This window comes from Heterodontus francisci, chromosome 7 (assembly GCF_036365525.1).
Source record: "Heterodontus francisci isolate sHetFra1 chromosome 7, sHetFra1.hap1, whole genome shotgun sequence".
Classification (NCBI taxonomy): domain Eukaryota; kingdom Metazoa; phylum Chordata; class Chondrichthyes; order Heterodontiformes; family Heterodontidae; genus Heterodontus; species Heterodontus francisci.
In genome coordinates this window covers 39,901,757-39,923,197 of record NC_090377.1, presented here as the reverse complement: position 1 = coordinate 39,923,197, position 21,441 = coordinate 39,901,757, and the positions used below count along the sequence as shown (strand labels likewise).

Here is a 21,441-nt window from a genome sequence, read left to right as displayed (position 1 = left end):
GCCCCCTGTTCCCTGCCCTGAAATTGTCCTATCTAAGACTGCGCTCAGGTTCCCATCCCCCTGTCAAGCTAGTTTAAACCATCCCCAACAGCACTAGCAAACCTTCCCGAAACCTACCTGAAATGCTTTCAAAATTTTGATGTATTAAGATGCTGTATAACTACAAATCTAACTTAAGACTGAAACCAAGTTTCACTAACAATGTAGTTTTTTCATATAAATGTGCATTATAAACAACTTTTAATGTACTTTAATGTCTCGAATTTATATGCATTCTACTGTTATATGTTCTTTAAGTGAATGGAGAATAATTTGGATTTATTTAAAGCTTATACATAATTGAAATGTTCAATAATAAAATTAAAGTTAGAACATAAAATCAATGAGTATAACAATGTACTTAAGTTCTGTGTCACTCTGGATGTATTTTTTTTCTCTTCCTAACCCAGATGTATACCCAGTCACAATGCCAATGCAGTTTATTTACAGAGTTTCTGTGGATCATTGTAAGAACCTGTCAGACTAGGTCGGTATTAATTGCTGCAACTTTAGCCCACGTTCAGTCTTGATCCCATGCTGTATAAGAACAACCCACTCTTGAGTGTGCCCTGTTGCCATTTGACGAACTGTCGATTTGATGTCCTGTTTATAATATGATATTCCCCTGAAGACAAAAGCACCCGCTGGTGGCAGGTATAAATAACTGGGAGCAGCGATGCTTGCTGTTCAGGCAGCTATTTTGTTCAGAACATGAAAAACCTGAAAACTGAGACTGCTCTTGTGGGCTAGAAATTCTGTGACTAGAAATGTAAAGTCAGTAAACCAGACATTGAGCATCTGTGTTCCAGTGTTACCTCTGAAATCTGAATATGCTCATCGGTATCAAGGGTCTAGGTTTAGAACATTTGTAGTGCACCAACTTGTGGAACTGGTCTTGACAACTGCTATTTGTGTGTTTATCAGTTTCAAGTTTCCAGAACAGCATGTATCTGGGATTAAATGCTGGAAATACTCAGCAGGTCTGGCAGCATCTGTGGAGAGAGAAGCAGAGTTAACGTTTCGGGTCAGTGACCCTTCTTCGGAACTCAAGCCATTGTATTCAGTCTCTGCCACAAACTCTGTTCCCTAGCTACCGACTCATTCGTCTTTGTGGCAAGGTCTGAGGCAGAATCAGACTGTTTGTGACTTTGGTGTCGTATTTGACCCTAAGATGAGCTACCACCAATCGTTGGTCCAGCACAAAGCCTGCCTCCTTCAATCTCCCTAACATTGCCTGACTCCGTCCCACCTCGCCTCATCTGCTACTGAAATCCTCGTCCTTGGCTTTGTAACCTCTCGACATGACTTCCAGGCTCTCCTGATTGGCCTTCCATCTTCCACCCTCCGTAAACTTGAGCTCATACAATACTCTGCTGCTTGTGTTCTACCTTGTACCAAGTCCTGCCACCTGTCACCTCAGCGCTTGCTGACCTGCAATGGCTGCCGGCCCTGCAACACCTTGATTTTAAAAATTCTCATTCTTATTTTCAAATTCCTCCATGCATCGCCCCGTTCATATCATTATCCTACAATCCTCCAACGTCTCTACTTCCTCCAATTTGGTACTCCATATTTGAATCCATACTCTATTTTAATCACACCGCCATTGGTGGCCATGTTTTCAGCTGCCTATGCCCGAAGCTTTTGGCCATCTTACGTGACTTGGTGTCAAATTTTGTTCGATTAAAAGTACTGTGAAACACCTTGGGATGCTTTACTATGTTAAAAGTGCTATATGAATGCAAGTTGTTGCCGTTTGCTCATGTATTACTTGGGTCTTTTGATTGGATTGATTTTTGCCCTCATTTCTTTTGGGGCTCTTGCCAGACACACAACAGAATTTATTTCATTGTTTGACTCTTGCACAAACTTAAGTCTGAGAAGTGAGAACAAAATGTGCTAATCCAGTGTGCCACTTAATTCAGATAATCTGTTCATCTCACTGTTTTTGCAAATGCTGTGTAATTTATTCAGATATCGAAAGCAACTAGTAGGATTGCTGTTAGAATTGCTTTCAAGTAGTGTATTGTATTTGAGGAGAAAATGCTGTTTGAGAATGGGCAGGATTTCTAATTCAGAACTAAACGGTTTACACTTGTCTCCTAAAATTAGTTGTGCCTTTTTTGAGTGCATAGATTTCCGTATAAACTCATTTGCATATGTCAAGTAAAATTTGCCAGGAACCAGTGCAATGAGGCAGCGTTTTAGATTAAATTTATTTCTAAAACTTTGCTTTAGAAAATATGGCTTGATCTATTTGAGTGGTAACTTGGTGCAGTTTGATTAATACAGCTGAGAATGGGTATTTCATTTTTTTATAAAGCATTTTTAATCAGTGTCTACCACAAAGCTGCGTGTGTTTGCAAATGTGGCGCAGCCTGAAAGGTACTGCGCAGGTCTTGTTGTGATATAATGGGTGCGTGCGGTTGTGCAAAAAAATTCAAATGGACCATGCACTTTAAAAAAAAATAAAATAAAAAGGCCTTGCATCACAACTAAATTTTAAACGGAACATTGGTGTCCAGACCACCTGTGAAGTAACCTGATTTTAAAAAAAAATTGGAAATGACTTAAACTATACAAATCCATTTGCTGGGGTACAGTAGTGAGTTTCTTAGTAAATTGAAAGAAAAATATGCCAAGCTTAAAAGGCACCAATTAATGTCCTTCCGCCTAGAAGAGCCTCCTAGAAATCCTACAAATGGGTATAATAGCGGAAACTTGCAGTGGTGTTTAATTCAATTTGCGGGCGGGGCTGTTATCTAGCACAATTTTTGCCAAAGATCACCGAAACTCAATTTGTCCTTGAAATTCCTCAATCTTTTGAATGGGATTGGCTGATTTTAGGGTGGAAGGTGTTGAAACACTAGTGCAGCAGAGTGAAACCTTCAGGACTTGGGTATCAAAATTGGCTGGAAAAATACTAGAAACAAATAGAATTTTTTTTTCAAAAATACTGACTGATTAAGTCTTTAGTACACTTGCAACATCGTCAACATGATTACTTAACACATTGGCCTTGTGGTATGTCATAGCTTAATCTCTGCCAAGTGAATTCTCAATCTCGGTGTGCCTATCCACAGGGAGAAAATAAATCTGAGGGAGAATCAACCAAAACAGTTGCAGTAGTTCTACCCCTTTGCCAAAGACTTCAGCTAATTCTGTGTTGGTATTGATGCTTCAGAAGCTGAAGTAGAGGAGGGGGTAGCTTGCATGGAAAGTAACAGTATTTGCCAAGAGCAATTAACTCTGGATCCCTTGTTCAAATTCCCAGGTTTGATCTCTGATCTATGCTGCATTAGGGTCAAGGTTGTGCAGGGAGTGCTACATTTGGCGTCAGTGCCCCTGGGATAGGTGAGGAGACAAAGTGGCCAGGTTCCTACCCCTACTCCGTATTTTACGGATCCCCAGGCTTTAATTGTCCCGAGGTGTGATTTCCACCCACTTGAGGGAGGAGGTCCCGCCTCAGTGAGCTGCTGCTGGCCAATCAGCGGGCCTGCAGTTCTTAGTCCCAGCAGCGCCACTGCTGGGACTGCAACCAAGCTGATGCCAGAGATCGAGGAGGGAAGGTAAGTAGGGGTATGCCTCACCAGGGGGATCGGTCCTTCCCTGGTGAGGCTGGAGTGGTCCTTTGGGGGTAGGGGGGTGGATTGGGAAGCGGGGGCGGCCCTCAATCAGCCACCCTGTGCCTGACTGCCATGCCCCACCCCCGGGGCACGGAAAGGCCAGCAGCTATCGCTGGCCTTTCACCTCCCCAGCGCACCCACTTACCATGGGTAAAATATCTGTGAAGGTGGACGAGGGCCCTTAAGTGGCCTTTAAGTGGTCTTGAGTGGCCTCGGGCAGGCAGGCCGTTTACCACCCCCCCCCCCCCCCCCCCACCTGACCTCCGTAAACTTGTCCCGGAGGCGGAATCGGGGCGGGTGGGCCTCCTGGAGCCTGCCGCTCAATTTTACGCCGCCCCCATACATCAGACCTGCTGGGGCGGCATAACATTCTGGCCATTAGATCAGTCTTGGTCCTGGCTGTGATGGACCTTTGGTTGATAATTGATGACAGGCCACACATATTTATTGGAATGTCATCAGCATCCATGTAATTTGGAGTCACCACGGAGTTATGATGTAAAATACAACACTTGTCATATCTCGCGCCCACACCAATTATTTACTTTTCATTTGTACTATTTTATTTGTGCTGATTTTCCCCCCACCCCCCTTTCTTCCGGATTCGGGTGATATTCAAAACGGACTTTATCTTTGTTTTTCTGACATCCATACTTTGTAATCCACAACCATGTATCTGTTTTGGGGTTACTTGGCACAATAACTATGTTTCTCTCTGTTACGACCAGGTGAGAAATGTGTCTAGGGGTCTTTTGCTGTCTTTACCTGGTCTCCTTTGGACCCCACCAGAAAGGCCGAGAGGGGGGTTTTGATGACTGGGCAACTCTCAACCTCCTTAAATTCGCCCAGGCATGCGCCATGGAGAGGTCACTCCATAGTTGCCTCACAGCGACTGAAACAACACGGAAGGCAGCAGTTACGGGTTATAAGTTCAGATAAATTGGCGGAGAAACTGGGTGCCACGGGTTGCCTTTGTCGGTGGGAGAGGTCATCGCATCTCACTGGACAGCTACCGCCCGCCTCAAACCGGGCAGCCCCCGGTCAATAAGGTTCTGTCCCGCCACGGTCTACCTGCTTCAATGGGTGCTTGGAGCTCAGGGTCATTGCCCGAAAGGTGGACTGAAACACCGCACCAAACAACACGAAAAAAGGAAAGAAGGTACTAGCCCTTCGCTTTGCAAGCTGGAACATCAGAACTGTGTGTCCTGGCCTGTCGGAAGACCTTACACAAATCAACGATTCTCAGAAGACCGCCATCATTAACAACGAGCTCAGTAGACTCAATATAGACATTGCAGCACTTCAGGAGACACGCCTCCCCGCGAGTGGATCTCTAGCAGAGCAAGACTACACCACCTTCTGGTAGGGCAGGGATCCTGAAGAACCAAGACAGCATGGAGTGGGCTTCGCCATTAGAAACTCCTTGCTCAGCATGATAGAGCCTCCCTCAAATGGCTCGGAACGCATACTGTCCATCCGACTGCTCACCACCTCTGGTCCAGTACACCTACTCAGCATCTATGCTCCAACACTCTGCTCCCCACATGAAGCTAAAGATCAGTTCTACGAGGAACTCCATAACATCATTAGCAGCATCCCCAACACCGAACACCTATTCCTGCTGGGGGACTTAAATGCCAGGGTTGGGGCCCACCATGACTCATGGCCCTCCTGTCTTGGGTGCTATGGCGTTGGAAGGATGAATGATAACGGGCAGAGACTGCTTGAGTTGTGTACCTATCATACCTCTGCATCACCAACTCGTTCTTTCACACTAAATCCTGTCACCAGGTTTCATGGAGGCACCCAAGATCGCGTCGTTGGCATCAGCTGGACCTCTTTGTCACGACGAGCTGCCTTAAACAGTGTTCAAATCACACGCAGCTTCCACAGTGTGGACTGCGACACCGACCACTCCCTGGTGTGCAGCAAGGTTAGACTCAGACCAAAGAAGTTGCATCATTCCAAGCAGAAGGGCCACCTGCGCATCAACACGAGCATAATTTCTCACCCACAGCTGTTGCAAGTGAATTTAGAAATTTTTGTAACAGCCCTTCAAAACACTCCCACAGGGGATGCTAAGACCAAGTGGGCCCACATCAGAGACACCATCTATGAGTCAGCTTTGACCACCTACGGCAAAAGTGCGAAGAGAAATGCAGACTGGTTTCAATCGCATAATGAAGAGCTGGAACCTGTCATACTCGCTAAGCGCATTGCACTGTTGAACTACAAGAAAGCCCCCAGCGAGTTAACATCCGTAGCTCTTAAAGCAGCCAGAAGCATTGCACAAAGAACAGCCAGACGCTGCGCAAACAACTACTGGCAACACCTATGCAGTCATATTCAGCTGGCCTCCGACACCGGAAATATCAGAGGAGTGTATGATGGCATTAAGAGAGCTTTTGGGCCAACCATCAAGAAGATCACCCCCCTCAAATCTAAATCCGGGGATATAATCACTGACCAACGCAAACAAAAGGACCGCTGGGTTGAGCACTACCTAGAACTGTACTCCAGAGAGAATGTTGTCACTGAGACTGCCCTCAATGCAGCCCAGCCTCTATCAGTCATGGATGAGCTGGACATACAGCCAACAAAATCGGAACTCCGTGATGCCATTGATTCTCTAGCCAGCGGAAAAGCCCCTGGGAAGGACAACATTACCCCTGAAATAATCAAGAGTGCCAAGCCTGCTATTCTCTCAGCACTACATGAACTGCTATGCCTGTGCTGGGACGAGGGAGCAGTACCTCAGGACATGTGCGATGCCAATATCATCAGCCTCTATAAAAACAAAGGTGACCGCGGTGACTGCAACAACTATCGTGGAATCTCCCTGCTCAGCATTGTGGGGAAAGTCTTTGCTTGAGTCGCTCTAAACAGGCTGCAGAAGCTGGCCGAGCGCGTCTACCCTGAGGCACTGTGGCTTTCATGCAGAGAGATCGACCGTCGACATGCTGTTCCCTTCGTCAGATACAGGAGAAATGCCGCGAACAACAGATGCCCCTCTACATTGCTTTCATTGATCTCACCAAAGCCTTTGACCTCGTCAGCAGACGTGGTCTCTTCAGACTACTAGAAAAGATTGGATGTCCACCAAAGCTACTAGGTATCATCACCTCATTCCATGACAATATTAAAGGCACAATTCAACATGGTGGCTCCTCCTCAGAGCCCTTTCCTATCCTGAGTGGCGTGAAACAGGGCTGTGTTCTCGCACCTACACTGTTTGGGATTTTCTTCTCCCTGCTGCTCTCACATGCGTTCAAGTCCTCTGAAGAAGGAATTTTCCTCCACACATGATCAGGGGGCAGGTTGTTCAACCTTGCCCGTCTAAGAGCGAAGTCCAAAGTACGGAAAGTCCTCATCAGGGAACTCCTCTTTGCTGACGATGCTGCTTTAACATCTCACACTGAAGAGTGCCTGCAGAGTCTCATCGACAGGTTTGCGGCTGCCTGTAATGAATTTGGCCTAACCATCAGCCTCAAGAAAACGAACATCATGGGGCAGGACGTCAGAAATGCTCCATCCATCAATATTGGCGACCACGCTCTGGAAGTGGTTCAAGAGTTCATCTACCTAGGCTCAACTATCACCAGTAACCTGTCTCTAGATGCAGAAATCAACAAGCGCATGGGAAAGGCTTCCACTGCTATGTCCAGACTGGCCAAGAGAGTGTGGGAAAATGGCGCACTGACACGGAACACAAAAGTCCGAGTGTATCAAGCCTGTGTCCTCAGTACCTTGCTCTACGGCAGCGAGGCCTGGACAACGTATGTCAGCCAAGAGTGACGTCTCAATTCATTCCATCTTCGCTGCCTCCAGAGAATACTTGGCATCAGGTGGCAGGACCGTATCTCCAACACAGAAGTCCTCGAGGCGGCCAACATCCCCAGCTTATACACACTACTGAGTCAGCGGCGCTTGAGATGGCTTGGCCATGTGAGCCGCATGGAAGATGGCAGGATCCCCAAAGACACATTGTACAGCGAGCTCGCCACTGGTATCAGACCCACCGGCCGTCAATATCTCCGCTTTAAAGACGTCTGCAAACGCGACATGAAGTCCTGTGACATTGATCACAAGTCGTGGGAGTCAGTTGCCAGCGTTCGCCAGAGCTGGCGGGCAGCCATAAAGGTGGGGCTAAAGTGTGGCGAGTCGAAGAGACTTGGCAGTTGGCAGGAAAAAAGACAGAAGTGTAACAGCCCCGACAAACAAATTTTTCTGCAGCACCTGTGGAAGAGTCTGTCACTCTAGAATTGGCCTTTATAGCCACTCCAGGCGCTGCTCCACACACCACTGAGCACCTCCAGGCGCTTACCCATTGTCTCTCGAGACAAGGAGGCCAAAGAAGTGTAACAGGGTTTAATTTTAAACACTGTGTTTTGAGCTCCCCTTTATGTGAATCCTTGTTCACAACTTTCCAACTATAAGACAAAGAAACCAATTCACACAGGCTTTCTTAAGTTTAAAGAAGAAAGATAAAATTTTATGAAACCTTAAACTTAAACTCTGGTACGGTTTTCGCCTACGGATATACGATGCGCCCTGGCTAGCATGCACGCACGATAGACACATGCAGATAGGAACAGAAAGGAGAAGACAGGATAAGGTGGAACAGTTTGAGGCAATATCTTGTTGCAGTTTTAAAAAAGGGCGTTTTGTTTTATTCAAATATTAACATTTACTAATGAAGGGGTTTATTAAAACCCTAATGAAGAGTGTTATAACCTAATTGTCAGCTGATTATGGGTGGTTCACTTTTTCTGGTTGCTTGTTATTCTGAAACTCATGCAAGTCAGTAACCTGAAAGTTTTCACTAACCAATCCATTATTGGTGTGAATGGTTTTGTGGATTAAACCTAAAATAATTTTCCCTGTGCTGCCTTGTTTAAAATGACAGTTGTTTTTTTTTAAAAAAGCTTAAGCCAGGTGTACTTCTATCTTGAATGAATTATAGGTGGTCCCAGTGGAAAAGCACAGGCAGGCCCCAAGTACTAATTGGGAGGCAGCATAGAAGTGCAGCAGCAGCCTATACGGTGGCCCAGTCCTTCTAATTGACATTTTTAATTGTATTACGGTCAAGTGAGGAGGGGTTGAAAGGCTCCCTCTTTACACTCTCCTTGGTAGACCCCAACAGGTTTAATTCTTTCATGTGGATATACTGACCAATTCAGTAGGTGTTTGATGACTTACTTGCTATGATCATAACAAGAACCAATCGGATAGGTTTTCTTGAGTTAACAAAGAGGCTATCTTTATTACACCTAAACTAAACTAATAAAACAATAAGGTGCCAACTTTCACTCTCACACACACACGCACACTAGAGGTTTACACACACAAATAGGTTACAAAGTGGGGAAAGGTAGATTGATTGAGTTAGAGTCCATGAAAAAGGTATACAGTCTGTGGAGTTTAGTGATTCGGCTGGCTTCTAGCTGAATTCCGTGGTCCTGAGGCTTTTAGTTTGAAGAGGTAGATGACTATTTCTGAGACTCTCTTGGAGATAGCGACGCGGATGATGTCCTCCAGTGGGGTTTCTGATTGTAGCTGGTGTATGCACAAGTGGTCAGTCAGCAAGCAGGATTTGAAAGTTTTCTAGCTGGAATGCAGAGACAGAGTGAGGGACCCCCACTTAGGGCCTGCTCATGTCAGAGTCCAGTTGCTTCTCCTCTGCTGCAGAGAAAAATACCAGCTTAAAACCACAGATGGGGAGGGGCTTGTCACATGACAGTCACTGTGATTCAAAGCAAAGCAGTTAGCAGCATTTCTCACTTGCAAAAAAAGAACAAGCAGTTCCTTTAAACTTCCTGGGTCTTTGTTCTTGCTGGGAAATGCACAAACATTTTGTCTCCCTCCTCACAGTCCTTTTGCAATGTTGGATACAGTGTAGCAAACTAGATGATCATCTTAAGCTGTCAGCAGTCATCCTGTTTTAAATGTTCTTCTTAAATTTCTTCAAAAAAAATATAAATTCAGATCTCCAGTCAGTGGACCAAAGAAAATTATCATTCAACAAAATACATTGGCGTAACACCTCCCCACCACATGAAATGAAATGTGACAACAGGAACATTTTATGATGGGGCCACAGATTAAAAAGAAACTGTACACACACTCATCAGTCTCACTGTCATATCCACACACTAGTTTTTTTTTATCTGGGATGGTTCCGTGCTGAGCTAAACCCGAGATAAAGCGTCGTCTATCACATTGTTTCTCCCTACAATGTGGATCATCTTTAGGTGGCAACGTTGCAGAAGCAGGCTCCAATGAAAAGGCCTCGCATTATGGGCTTTGAATTTCTCTACAAAGGTCAAAGGATTTTGGTCGGTGTAAGCTACGGTTTCTCTATATCCATTTTGGACATATATCTCAAAGTTTTTGCGAGCCAGCAACTGTCCCAGGGCTTTCTTCTCCAAAGTAGAGCATCTCCTTTGTTTGTTTAATTTTTTGGAGAAGTACCCAACTGTTCTCTCAATAAAAGCAAAATACTGCGGATGCTGGAAATCTGAAACAAAAACAAGAAATGCTGGATTCACTCAGCAGGTCTGGCAGCATCTGTGGAAAGAGAAGCAGAGTTAACGTTTCGGGTCAGTGACCCTTCTTCGGAACTGGTTCTCTCAATGCCTAACTCATCATCTTGGAGCAGGGTGGCACCTACCCCTTGGTCACTCGCATCCACTGTCACTTTAAATGGTTTGTTAAAGTTTGGAGCTGCCAGCACCAGTTCGTTGGTTAAAATGGCTTTCAGCCTTTCGAAAGCTATTTGGCACCTCCCTGACCACACTAACTTTACTTGTTTGTATAAGTCTGTCAGCGGGGCGGCTATAGTGTTGGAAGTTTGGTGCAAACTTGTGGTAAAACCCACACATCCCCAGAAATCGCATTATTTTCTGTTTGGTTTGGGGACAGGAAAATATGAGTGCCTTTACCTTTGCTTTTCTGGGCAACACTCTTCCCGTGACCCACAGTATGTCCTAGGTAGGTTACTTGAGCTTTAGCGAACTCAGTCTTTGCAGGATTTACCACAAGGTCAGCCGACTGTAACCTTCAGAAAAGGGCTTCTAACTGGTCTAGGTGTTTTTCTGTTAGTTTGCTTTGCAATAAGTGTCCAGCTGTCTATTGGCCACTTCAATTGTTTTGCAAACTTTTCAAAAGTGATGAAAAATGCTTCCACATCCCCTCGTTGAACTTTGGTATCAACTGGGAGAACTTTAAGAGCTCAGCGCTCGTTCCTGAGCTAGGGGTAGTTCCCTCACGAGCGTTGTCTTCACTGGGCACATTAGATCTTCCCCTGTTCAGTTTGAGCTGCCTTGATTCTATTTGGACAGCTCTCTTTTTCTCTTTCCTCCCCTTTTTCCCTTTCTTTCCTCCCTCCCTTTTTCCCTTTCCTTCCTTCCTCCCTCCCTCCCTTTTTCCCTTTCCTTCCTTCCTCCCTCCCTCCCTTTTTCTCCTTCCTTCCTCCCTCCCTTTTTCCCCTTCCTCCCTCCCTCCCTTTTTCCCCTTCCTCCCTCCCTCCCTTTTTCCCTTTCCTCCCTCCCTCCCTTTTTCCCTTTCCTCCCTCCCTCCCTTTTTCCCTTTCCTTCCTCCCTCCCTTTTTCCCTTTCCTTCCTCCCTCCCTTTTTCCCTTTCCTTCCTCCCTCCCTTTTTCCCTTTCCTTCCTCCCTCCCTTTTTCCCTTTCCTTCCTCCCTCCCTTTTCCCCTTTCCTTCCTCCCTCCCTTTTCCCCTTTCCTTCCTCCCTCCCTTTTCCCCTTTCCTTCCTCCCTCCCTTTTCCCCTTTCCTTCCTCCCTCCCTTTTCCCCTTTCCTTCCTCCCTCCCTTTTCCCCTTTCCTTCCTCCCTCCCTTTTCCCCTTTCCTTCCTCCCTCCCTTTTCCCCTTTCCTTCCTCCCTCCCTTTTCCCCTTTCCTTCCTCCCTCCCTTTTCCCCTTTCCTTCCTCCCTCCCTTCTCTCCATCTCTCTGGAATTGTAATTCTCATCTCCTCTGTTCTATTTGTATCTTAACTAATGTTACTTTTTCTGTTTCAGATTCTATGCATGTCTCTGGTTCTTCAGTATCAATTTTAAAATAGTTGGCGACAAGTTTTAGGATTTCAAGCTTCCGAGCTTTTGGATGGATAGTAATCTCTAACTTCCTAGCCACGCTCCTCAACTCTTCAATAGATAGGACTTTTAACCTGTCCCAAGTTACTTCACTCTGCTCCAGGATGGTACTGGCCTCGAAAGATGGGCATTTTAGTACTCTAGCACTAAAAACCACAAGAAAACCTGTATTGAAGTTTTAAAATTACTGCTAGGGATCAATTTGGTTTCCCGCTTCCAATCTTCTGTTTCTTTGGATTTGTCCTAGACATGAGTCCCCAAATTTTTGTTACAGTCAAGTGAGATGGGGTTGAAAGGCTTTCCTCTTTTCTCTGTCTACTTGTTAGACCACAACAGGTTTAATTCTTTCTTAAAGTGGATGTCCTGGCCAATTCAGTAGGTGTTTGATTACTTACTTGCTATGATCATAACAAGAACCAATCGAACAGGTTTTCTTGAGTTAACAAAGAGGCTAACTTTTTATCGTACCTAAACTGAGCTAATAAAATAATAAACAGTGCACCAACTTTCACTCTCTCACACAAACACACACAAGAGGTTTACACGCACACAAATAGAGTACAGAGTGGGGAAAAACAGATTGAGTTAAAGTCCATTAAAACAAAGGTATACAGTCTGTGGAATTTGATGATTCGGTTGGTTTCTAGCTGAATTCAGTGGTCCTGAGGCTTTTAGCTTGAAAAGGTAGATGACTGGTTCAATGAGTCTCTTGGAGATAGCGATGCGGATGATTTCCTCCAGCGGGGTTTCTGATTGTAGCTGGTGTTTGCCAAGGTGGTCAGTCATCAAGCAGGATTTGAAAGTTTTCAAGCTAGAATGGAGAGAAAGAGGGACCCCTACTTAGTACCTGCTTATATCAGAGCTTCTCCTCTGCTGCAGAGAAAACACCAGCTTAAAACCACAAACGGGGAGGGGTTTGGCACAACAGTCACTCAGTGATTCAAAGCATAGTAGTTAGCAGTATTTCTCTCTTGCAAAAAAAGAACAAGCAGTTCCTTTAAACTTCCTGGGTCTTGGTTCTTGCTGGAAAATGCACAGACATTTCGCTCCCTCCTCATAAGAACAAAGAACAAAGAAAATTACAGCACAGGAACAGGCCCTTCGGCCCTCCAAGCCTGCGCCGATCCAGATCCTCTATCTAAACATGTCGCCTATTTTCTAAGGGTCTGTATCTCTTTGCTTCCTGCCCATTCATGTATCTGTCTAGATACATCTTAAAAGACGCTATCGTGCCCGCGTCTACCACCTCCGCTGGCAACGCGTTCCAGGCACCCACCACCCTCTGCGTAAAGAACTTTCCACGCATATCCCCCCTAAACTTTTCCCCTCTCACCTTTGAACTCGTGACCCCTAGTAATTGAATCCCCCACTCTGGGGGAAAAAGCTTCTTGCTATCCACCCTGTCTATACCTCTCATGATTTTGTACACCTCAATTAGGTCCCCCCTCAACCTCCGTCTTTCTAATGAAAATAATCCTAATCTACTCAACCTCTCTTCATAGCTAGCGCCCTCCATACCAGGCAACATCCTGGCGAACCTCCTCTGCACCCTCTCCAAAGCATCTACATCCTTTTGGTAATGTGGCGACCAGAACTGCACGCAGTATTCCAAATGTGGCCGAACCAAAGTCTTATACAACTGTAACATGACCTGCCAACTCTTGTACTCAATACCCCGTCCGATGAAGGAAAGCATGCCGTATGCCTTCTTGACCACTCTATTGACCTGCGTTGCCACCTTCAGGGAACAATGGACCTGAACACCCAAATCTCTCTGTACATCAATTTTCCCCAGGACTTTTCCATTTACTGTATAATTCACTCTTGAATTGGATCTTCCAAAATGCATCACCTCGCATTTGCCCTGATTGAACTCCATCTGCCATTTCTCTGCCCAACTCTCCAATCTATCTATATTCTGCTGTATTCTCTGACAGTCCCCTTCACTATCTGTTACTCCACCAATCTTAGTGTCGTCTGCAAACTTGCGAATCAGACCACCTATACTTTCCTCCAAATCATTTATGTATATCACAAACAACAGTGGTCCCAGCACGTATTCCTGTGGAACACCACTGGTCACACGTCCATTTTGAGAAACTCCCTTCCACTGCTACTCTCTGTCTCCTGTTGCCCAGCCAGTTCTTTATCCATCTAGCTAGTACACCCTGGACCCCATGCGACTTCACTTTCTCCACCAGCCTACCATGTGGAACCTTATCAAACGCCTTACTGAAGTCCATGTATATGACATCTACAGCCCTTCCCTCATCAATCAACTTTGTCACTTCCTCAAAGAATTCTATTAAGTTGGTAAGACATGACCTTCCCTGCACAAAACCATGTTGCCTATCACTGATAAGCCCATTTTCTTCCAAATGGGAATAGATCCTATCCCTCAGCAGCTTCCCTACCACTGATGTCAGGCTCACCGGTCTATAATTACCTGGATTTTCCCTGCTACCCTTCTTAAACAAGGGGACAACATTAGCAATTCTCCAGTCCTCCGGGACCTCACCCGTGCTTAAGGATGCTGCAAAGATATCTGTTAAGGCCCCAGCTATTTCCTCTCTCGCTTCCCTCGGTAACCTGGGATAGATCCCATCCGGACCTGGGGACTTGTCCACCTTAATGCCTTTTAGAATACCCAACACTTCCTCCCTCCTTATGCTGACTTGACCTAGAGTAATCAAACATCTGTCCCTAACCTGAACATCCGTCATGTCCCTCTCCTCGGTGAATACCGATGCAAAGTACTCGTTTAGAATCTCACCCATTTTCTCTGACTCCACGCATAACTTTCCTCCTTTGTCCTCGAGTGGGCCAGTCTTTTGCAATGTAGGATACAGTGTAGCAAACTAGATGATCATATTAAGCTGTCAGCAGTCATCCTGTTTTAAATTTTAAATTGGCGTAGCTATTGTGTTGATGGGTTTGACTTGCTCTTCTATCTATTTTAAAGATCAACTGAAAAACATGTATTTTTTGAAAAAGTAGGAGATTTTGTTTCTTTCAGTCTTTTGGATCATCATTATTAGGTAAAAGTTTTAAAAAAAAACAGTAGTCATTGCTTTTTCCCCTTGTGGTTAGAGTATAAGCTGTGGTTTCAGAAACAGCAGTTAGTTTTGATCAGCATCAGAGGCACTGACTCCTAATTTCACTTTTGCCACTGAGTCAGAAGATCTTGGGTTCAAGCCCCAGTCCAGGATTTAAGCACATCTTCTTGGCTGACATTCCAATGTAATGCTGAGGGAGTGCTTCAGTGCCTCAGGTGGCATCTTTTGTTCGAGACGCTAATCAAGCTTTCACTGTTTTGAACTGTAGACCATCTGTTATATCTGAACTTCAAAACTATGCTTTATGTATTCGATACTTACTGTAAAAATGTATGAATTTACTGTGGGCTGGATTTTGAAACCCTGAAATTCTTCTGCCCTCCCTTGAATTTTTGTGCTCATGGTGGAGAATGGAACCCTTCTTAACTTCAGCGTCTACCAGTATCAGGAACTTCTGAGTAAATTGTAGCACAGCTAGAGGCACAGTTAAACTTGCTTTGCTCTTGTATATCTTAATCTGAACAGCTTAAAAATACTACTTCTTGCTTCAGAAATTCCCTCTCGCTGTCCTTGCGGTTTCTCCAAGATGGCCATTGAGCCGATATTATCGGCTGTTTAATGTTGTCGCCTTGAACCTCTTTGGAAGTAAATTAAAACACTCTCAAATTTTTCTTTTATAGTTGGCATGGAAAAGGGAGACTTCATTGTCATCAGTGCAGGCCTGGCAAGGTGGCCATCTGTACGTCCAGGATGGGCATGGCCCAGAAAGGGATGAGGTTAATGAACCTTAAAGATGAAATCGAACTGGGGATCGGGACAGCTCTGAAGTAAAGTGAGTTGGTCCTGCTGAGAGAGGTAGAGAGCGTGCATGCTGTGGTGCATGATGGCGAAGGTGGATCTCGTGAAGTGACAGAAGCAGTGTTTAGAGAAATGCTGAATATCACATATTTATGATTGTTTGGTGTATCTGAAACAGGAAGGATGGAATTTAAACTAGATTCCATGTGGAATGAATCAGAGCAGAGGCCATTGCTGGGACAAAGGATCTGGCTCATCAAACACAAGAAGGGAAAGAGATAGCAATGAAGGTAAACCGGATAAGAGGGTGTGGATCTCTTGGGCTGCTTGCCTCTCTTTCGGGGTCTTGTCTGCGCCCAGGTGTCCCTGGAGAAGGAGCATGAGGTCTCTATCAATACATTTCAGGCCATCTGCTACTGTCGAATAGGCACTGCAAGGACTGGAGTATTTTGTGAGCACTAGGAATAATATAATTTAGTTTATAAGTTTCTCACTCATTCAAAGTTATGAGAAAATTATCCGATTATAACTGAGTTCCCATGGATAAAGTGACAAAGTAACCCGCCTAATATTTTGCGTGCTGGCATTTGTGGCCCTTATTTGCGACTTAAACCCTGATTAAATTTTAATTCAAGTCTGCAAAAATCTAATCAGAAGTTACTTTGTAAGGTCACAATTTCCTTCAGTCAATTAAGTGTGAAATCATATGCTGTGACAGCATGTTATACTATTGGTGTTTTGTTGGACGATGGATTACTGTTCCACAGTGTAGCATCACTGAAATAGGTGAGTGATTTTCTCAGTTAACCAACTCCTAATCCTGCATCCTCTTTGGCTGTGAATTATGCTGTGTACAAAGTTGGTGGCCAGCTGTGAAAGAACAGTTGTTTAATTTGAGGTGTGCCATGTTTCTCACTTAAATGGGATTGAAGGCTTTTTCAGTGGATATTTGACTTGACCATGCCATGAGTTGCAATGGAAGAAAGTTGACCGACAAGCTTGGCAAGAGTACATTATTCTTATTGTTCACAGTTGATGTTATGATAACATAATTACACTTGTATAGTTTGTTTCTGTTCCCCTGGAGTGAAACGGGGTCATTTTGGAAAAAAAACTAGAGGAGGGGGACTTGCAGTAGAGCCTGGGTTACAGCGCCTTGCCAACATGAGAAAATGGATGTGTGCATAGTGTTTTTTGAACATGTTGGCTTGTAAAATGCTGCATGTGCAATTTGATAAAGTGGGCTTCAATATTTAAATCCTCAGCACATTTGAATTCCTGGATAATTGTCTGTAAATCACTCGAATAGAGGTTATACCATGGAAACAACCAGTTGCTTTGTTTGCATTGACTATATTTGGATCAGCTGCATTGCTTGGTCAAGAGTTGCATGCCATCATGCTGCAGTTTGGGTGATCGGACATAAAGCAAACTATTGCAGGTGCTAGAAATTTGAAATAAAAACAAAAAATGCTGGAAACCTCTGTGGAGAAAGGGATGAGGTTAATGCTTCCGATCTTATGAACCTTAAAGATGAAATCGAAGTGGGAATCGGGACAGCTCTGAAGTAAAGTGAGTTGGTCTCGCTGAGAGAGGTAGAGAGCGTGCATGTTATGGTACATGATGGAGAAAGTGGATCTCATGAAGTGACAAAAGCAGTGGTTAGAGGAATGCTGAATATTACAGATATATATGATTGGTGTATCTGAAACAGGAAGGATGGAATTTAAACTAGATTCCATGTGGAATGAATCAGAGCAGAGACCGAAGGGCCTGTTTCAGTGCTGTATCTCTAAATAAATAAATAAAATAGTAATTAACATTCACAAATGTATAATCTGGATTTGAATGTGAGAGTAAATGACTCATTTTTTTCTTTTCTCATAATGTTTACTTTTTTCAGTTGATTATGGAATGCCCAGAGACCATTTCTTTTTCTGTAGTCTGTGTCTTTGTTTTCCAATAGTAACTTAAGCTTTTTATACTGAACCATCTTTGCAGATTTATGTTGTATGCTTGTTTTTGAGTATCTGACAAATTTTCAACACAAGCTTCATACTAAACATGAAATGAAGGAATTGTAGACTGTCAATTTCCTGTTTTCTCCAAGCTATCTGAAGGTTAATTTTTTTTTTGGTTTCCACTTTGACACAGGCAAATATGAGACATTCAGATCAAAAAGATCAGTGAATCATAGAAATGACAATATCTCTGTGGATGCCAACTCTTCAACTTGTCTAATTCCAATTCTGTTTTTGTCCCACATCCTTTTATACTATTGAAATCTTATCCAGTACCCTTTTTAAGTAGTGTGATAGTCTCTGCTTCAATGGCAATTAGTGCGAAAGTGTTCCTCATTCTAACCCCATGTGAAAAAAATTTTGTCTAAATTCGTCTTGTTTCTCATGTGATCCGAAATTTCTTGCTGATTGGCCAACAAGTGGAAATGATGTTTAATTATTTTTTCTCTCAAAACTTGGCATCTATTGGATTCTCCCCACCCCCCCACCCCCAGCCCACCAAAAAAATTCTACTGTACATTTCTCTGCATTGAACTTGTGTTCTCCGATCTTAGATTCTTTCTCATCATTTGAAATGCTAATTTCAAATTTGTGGCATCAGCAAACTTCAGTGTCACTCACCTGTGCCAATGTGCAATTTGTTTACATAAATGGAAAACAAAAGAGATCTGAGCATGTATCCCTTTTGCTACTGTGCATGTGCTGCCAACCATAAAAATGTCTATTTACCTCCTCCCCTCTGCTTTCTGTCCCCTAGCTATTTCTATATGTTTATATTAAAAAAAAAATTAAGTATAACACTCGGGTGACTAAAGACTTAACTGTTAAGTCACCCATAGTCGAAACAACCTATGCTGTTAAAGTTCACAACAGTATTCGAGGACATTTGGCTCCCATGGAACCATATCATCGCAATGAATCAAACCCTTCAGGAGAGAAAAAGGTGAGGGCCTGGAGTTTCATAGAACAGAGAACATAGAACAGTACAGGCCCTTCGGCCCATGATGTTGTGCCGAACCTTTAACCTACTCTAAGATGAAACTAACTACCTACCCTTCATTCTACTATCATCCATGTACCTATCCAAGAGTCGCTTAAATGTCCCTAATGCATCTGCTTCTACTACCACCGCTGGCAGTGCATTCCACGCACCCACCACTCTCTGTGCAAAGAACCTACCTCTGACATCTCCTCAAAACCTTCCTTCAATCACCTTAAAATTATGCCCCCTGGTGATAGCCCTTTCCACCCTGGGAAAAAGTCTCTGGCTATCCACTCTATCTATGCCTCTCATCATCTTGTACCCCTCTATCAAGTCACCTCTCTTCCTTCTTCGCTCCAATGAGAAAAGCCCCAGCTCCCTCAACCTTTTCTCGTAAGACATGCCCTCCAGTCCAGGCAGCATCCTGGTAAATCTCCCCTGCACTCTCTCTAAAGCTTCCACATCCTTCCTATAATGCGGCGACCAGAGCTGAACACAATATTCCAAGTGTGGTCTAACCAGGGCTTTATAGAGTTGCAGCATAACCTCGCGGCTCTTAAACTCAATCCCCCTGTTAATGAAAGCCAACACACTATACGCCTTCTTAACCCTATCAACTTGGGTGGCAACTTTGAGCGATCTATGGACATGGACCCCAGGATCCCTCTGTTCCTCCACACTACCAAGAATCCTGTCTTTAAGCCTGTATTCCGCATTCAAATTCAACCTTCCAAAATGAATCACTTCACACTTTTCCAGGTTGAACTCCATCTGCCATTTCTCAGCCCAGCTCTGCATCCTGTCAATGTCCCGTTGCAACCTACAACAGCCTTCCACACTATCCACAACTCCAGCAACCTTCGTGTCATCGGCAGACTTGCTAACCCAGCCTTCCACTTCCTCATCCAAGTCATTTATAAAAATCACAAAGAGCAGAGGTCCCAGAACAGATATCTGCGGAACACCACTGGTCACCGAGCTCCATGCTGAATACTTTCCATCTACTACCACCCTCTGTCTTCTATGGGCCAGCCAATTCTGTATCTAGACAGCCAACTTTCCCTGTAACCCATGCCTCCTTACTTTCTGAATGAGCCTACCATGGGGAACCTTATCAAACGCCTTGCTAAAATCCATATACACCACATCCACTGCTCTTCCTTCATCAATGTGTTTTGTCACATCTTCAAAGAATTCAATAAGGCTTGTGAGGCATGACCTGCCCCTCACAAAGCCATGCTGACTGTCTCTAATCAAACTATGCTTTTCCAAATAATCATGAATCCTGTCTCTCAGAATCCTCTCCAATAATTTGACCACTACCGACGTAAGACTGACTGGCCTATAATTCCCAGGGTTATCCCTATTCCCTTTCTTGAACAAGGGAATAGCATTTGCCACCCTCCAATCATCTGGTACTACTCCAGTGGACAGTGAGGACGCAAAGATCATCGCCAAAGGCGCGGCAATCTCTTCCCTTGCTTTCCGTAATATCCTTGGGTATATCCCGTCTGGCCCCGGGGACTTATCTGTCCTCGTGTCTTTCAAAATTTCCAGCATATCCTCCCTCTTAACATCAACCTGTTCGAGCATATCAGCCTGTTTCACGCTGTCCTCACAAACGACCAGGTCCCTCTCACTAGTGAATACTGAAGCAAAATATTCATTTAGGACCTCCCCTACCACCTCCGACTCCAGGCACAAGTTCCCTCCACTATCCCTGATCGGCCCTACCCTCACTCTGGCCATCCTTTTGTTCCTCACATAAGTGTAGAACGCCTTGGGATTTTCCTTAATCCTACCTACCAAGACTTTTTCATGTCCCCTTCTAGCTCTCCTAAGTCCATTCTTCAGTTCCTTCCTGGCTACCTTGTAACCCTCTAGAGCCCTGTCTGATCCTTGCTTCCTCAACCTTAAGTAAGCTTCCTTCTTCCTCTTGACTAGCTGTTCCACATCTCTTGTCATCCAAGGTTCCTTCACCCTACCATCCCTTCCTTGCCTCATCGGGACAAACCTATCCAGCAGTCGCAGCAAGTGCTCCCTAAACAACCTCCACATTTCTGTCGTGCATTTCCCTGAGAACATCTGTTCCCAATTTATGCTCCCCAGTTCCTGCCTAATAGCATTTTAATTCCTCCTCCCCAATTAAATATTTTCCCATCCCATCTGCTCCTGTCCCCCTCCATGACTATAGTAAAGGTCAGGGAGTTGTGATCACTATCACCGAAATGCTCTCCCACCGAGAGATCTGCCACCTGGCCTGGTTTGTTGCCAAGCACCAAATCCAACATCGCCTCCCCTCTAGTCGGGCTATCTACATATTGAGTCAGGAAACCTTCCTGGACACACCTGACAAAAACTGCTCCATCCGAACTATTTGCACTAAGGAGGTTCCAATCAATATTTGGGAAGTTGAAGTCACCCATGACAACAACCCTGTTACTTCTGCACCTTTCCAAAATCTGCCTCCCAATCTGTTCCTCCGTGTCTCTGTTGCTATTGGGGGGTCTATAGAAAACTCCCAATAAAGTGACTGCTCCTTTCCTGTTTCTGACTTCCACCCATAATGACTCAGTAGACAAACCCTCCTCGACGACCTCCCTTTCTGCAGCTGTGATACTATCCCTGATTAGCAATGCCACTCCCCCACCTCTTTTACCTCCCTCCCTATTCGTTTTGAAACATCTAAACCCCGGAACATCCAACATCCATTCCTGCCCCTGTGATATCCAAGTCTCCGCTCGAATGTGCTGTTATTTTGAGCACAGTTTGCTCTGTAGTTTTGACTGTAAATTGCTTTTACCGCAG

General features: G+C 44.5%; 1 protein-coding gene across 7 annotated transcripts in view; it reads left to right on the top strand.

The window, feature by feature from the left end:
- spopla (speckle type BTB/POZ protein like a) overlaps window positions 1–21,441 on the top strand; it is a 325,679-nt gene that overhangs the window by 47,789 nt on the left and 256,449 nt on the right. The window contains exon 2 of one of the 7 annotated variants that reach the window (XM_068035016.1): window positions 15,513–15,664. The exons of 5 other annotated variants lie outside the window; for them this stretch is intronic. The gene's annotated coding sequence lies outside the window, so the exon portion shown is untranslated. Of the gene's footprint in view, window positions 1–15,512; window positions 15,665–17,182; window positions 17,203–21,441 lie in introns of those variants that run through there. One more of the 7 variants, XM_068035018.1, reaches the window with a different exon arrangement.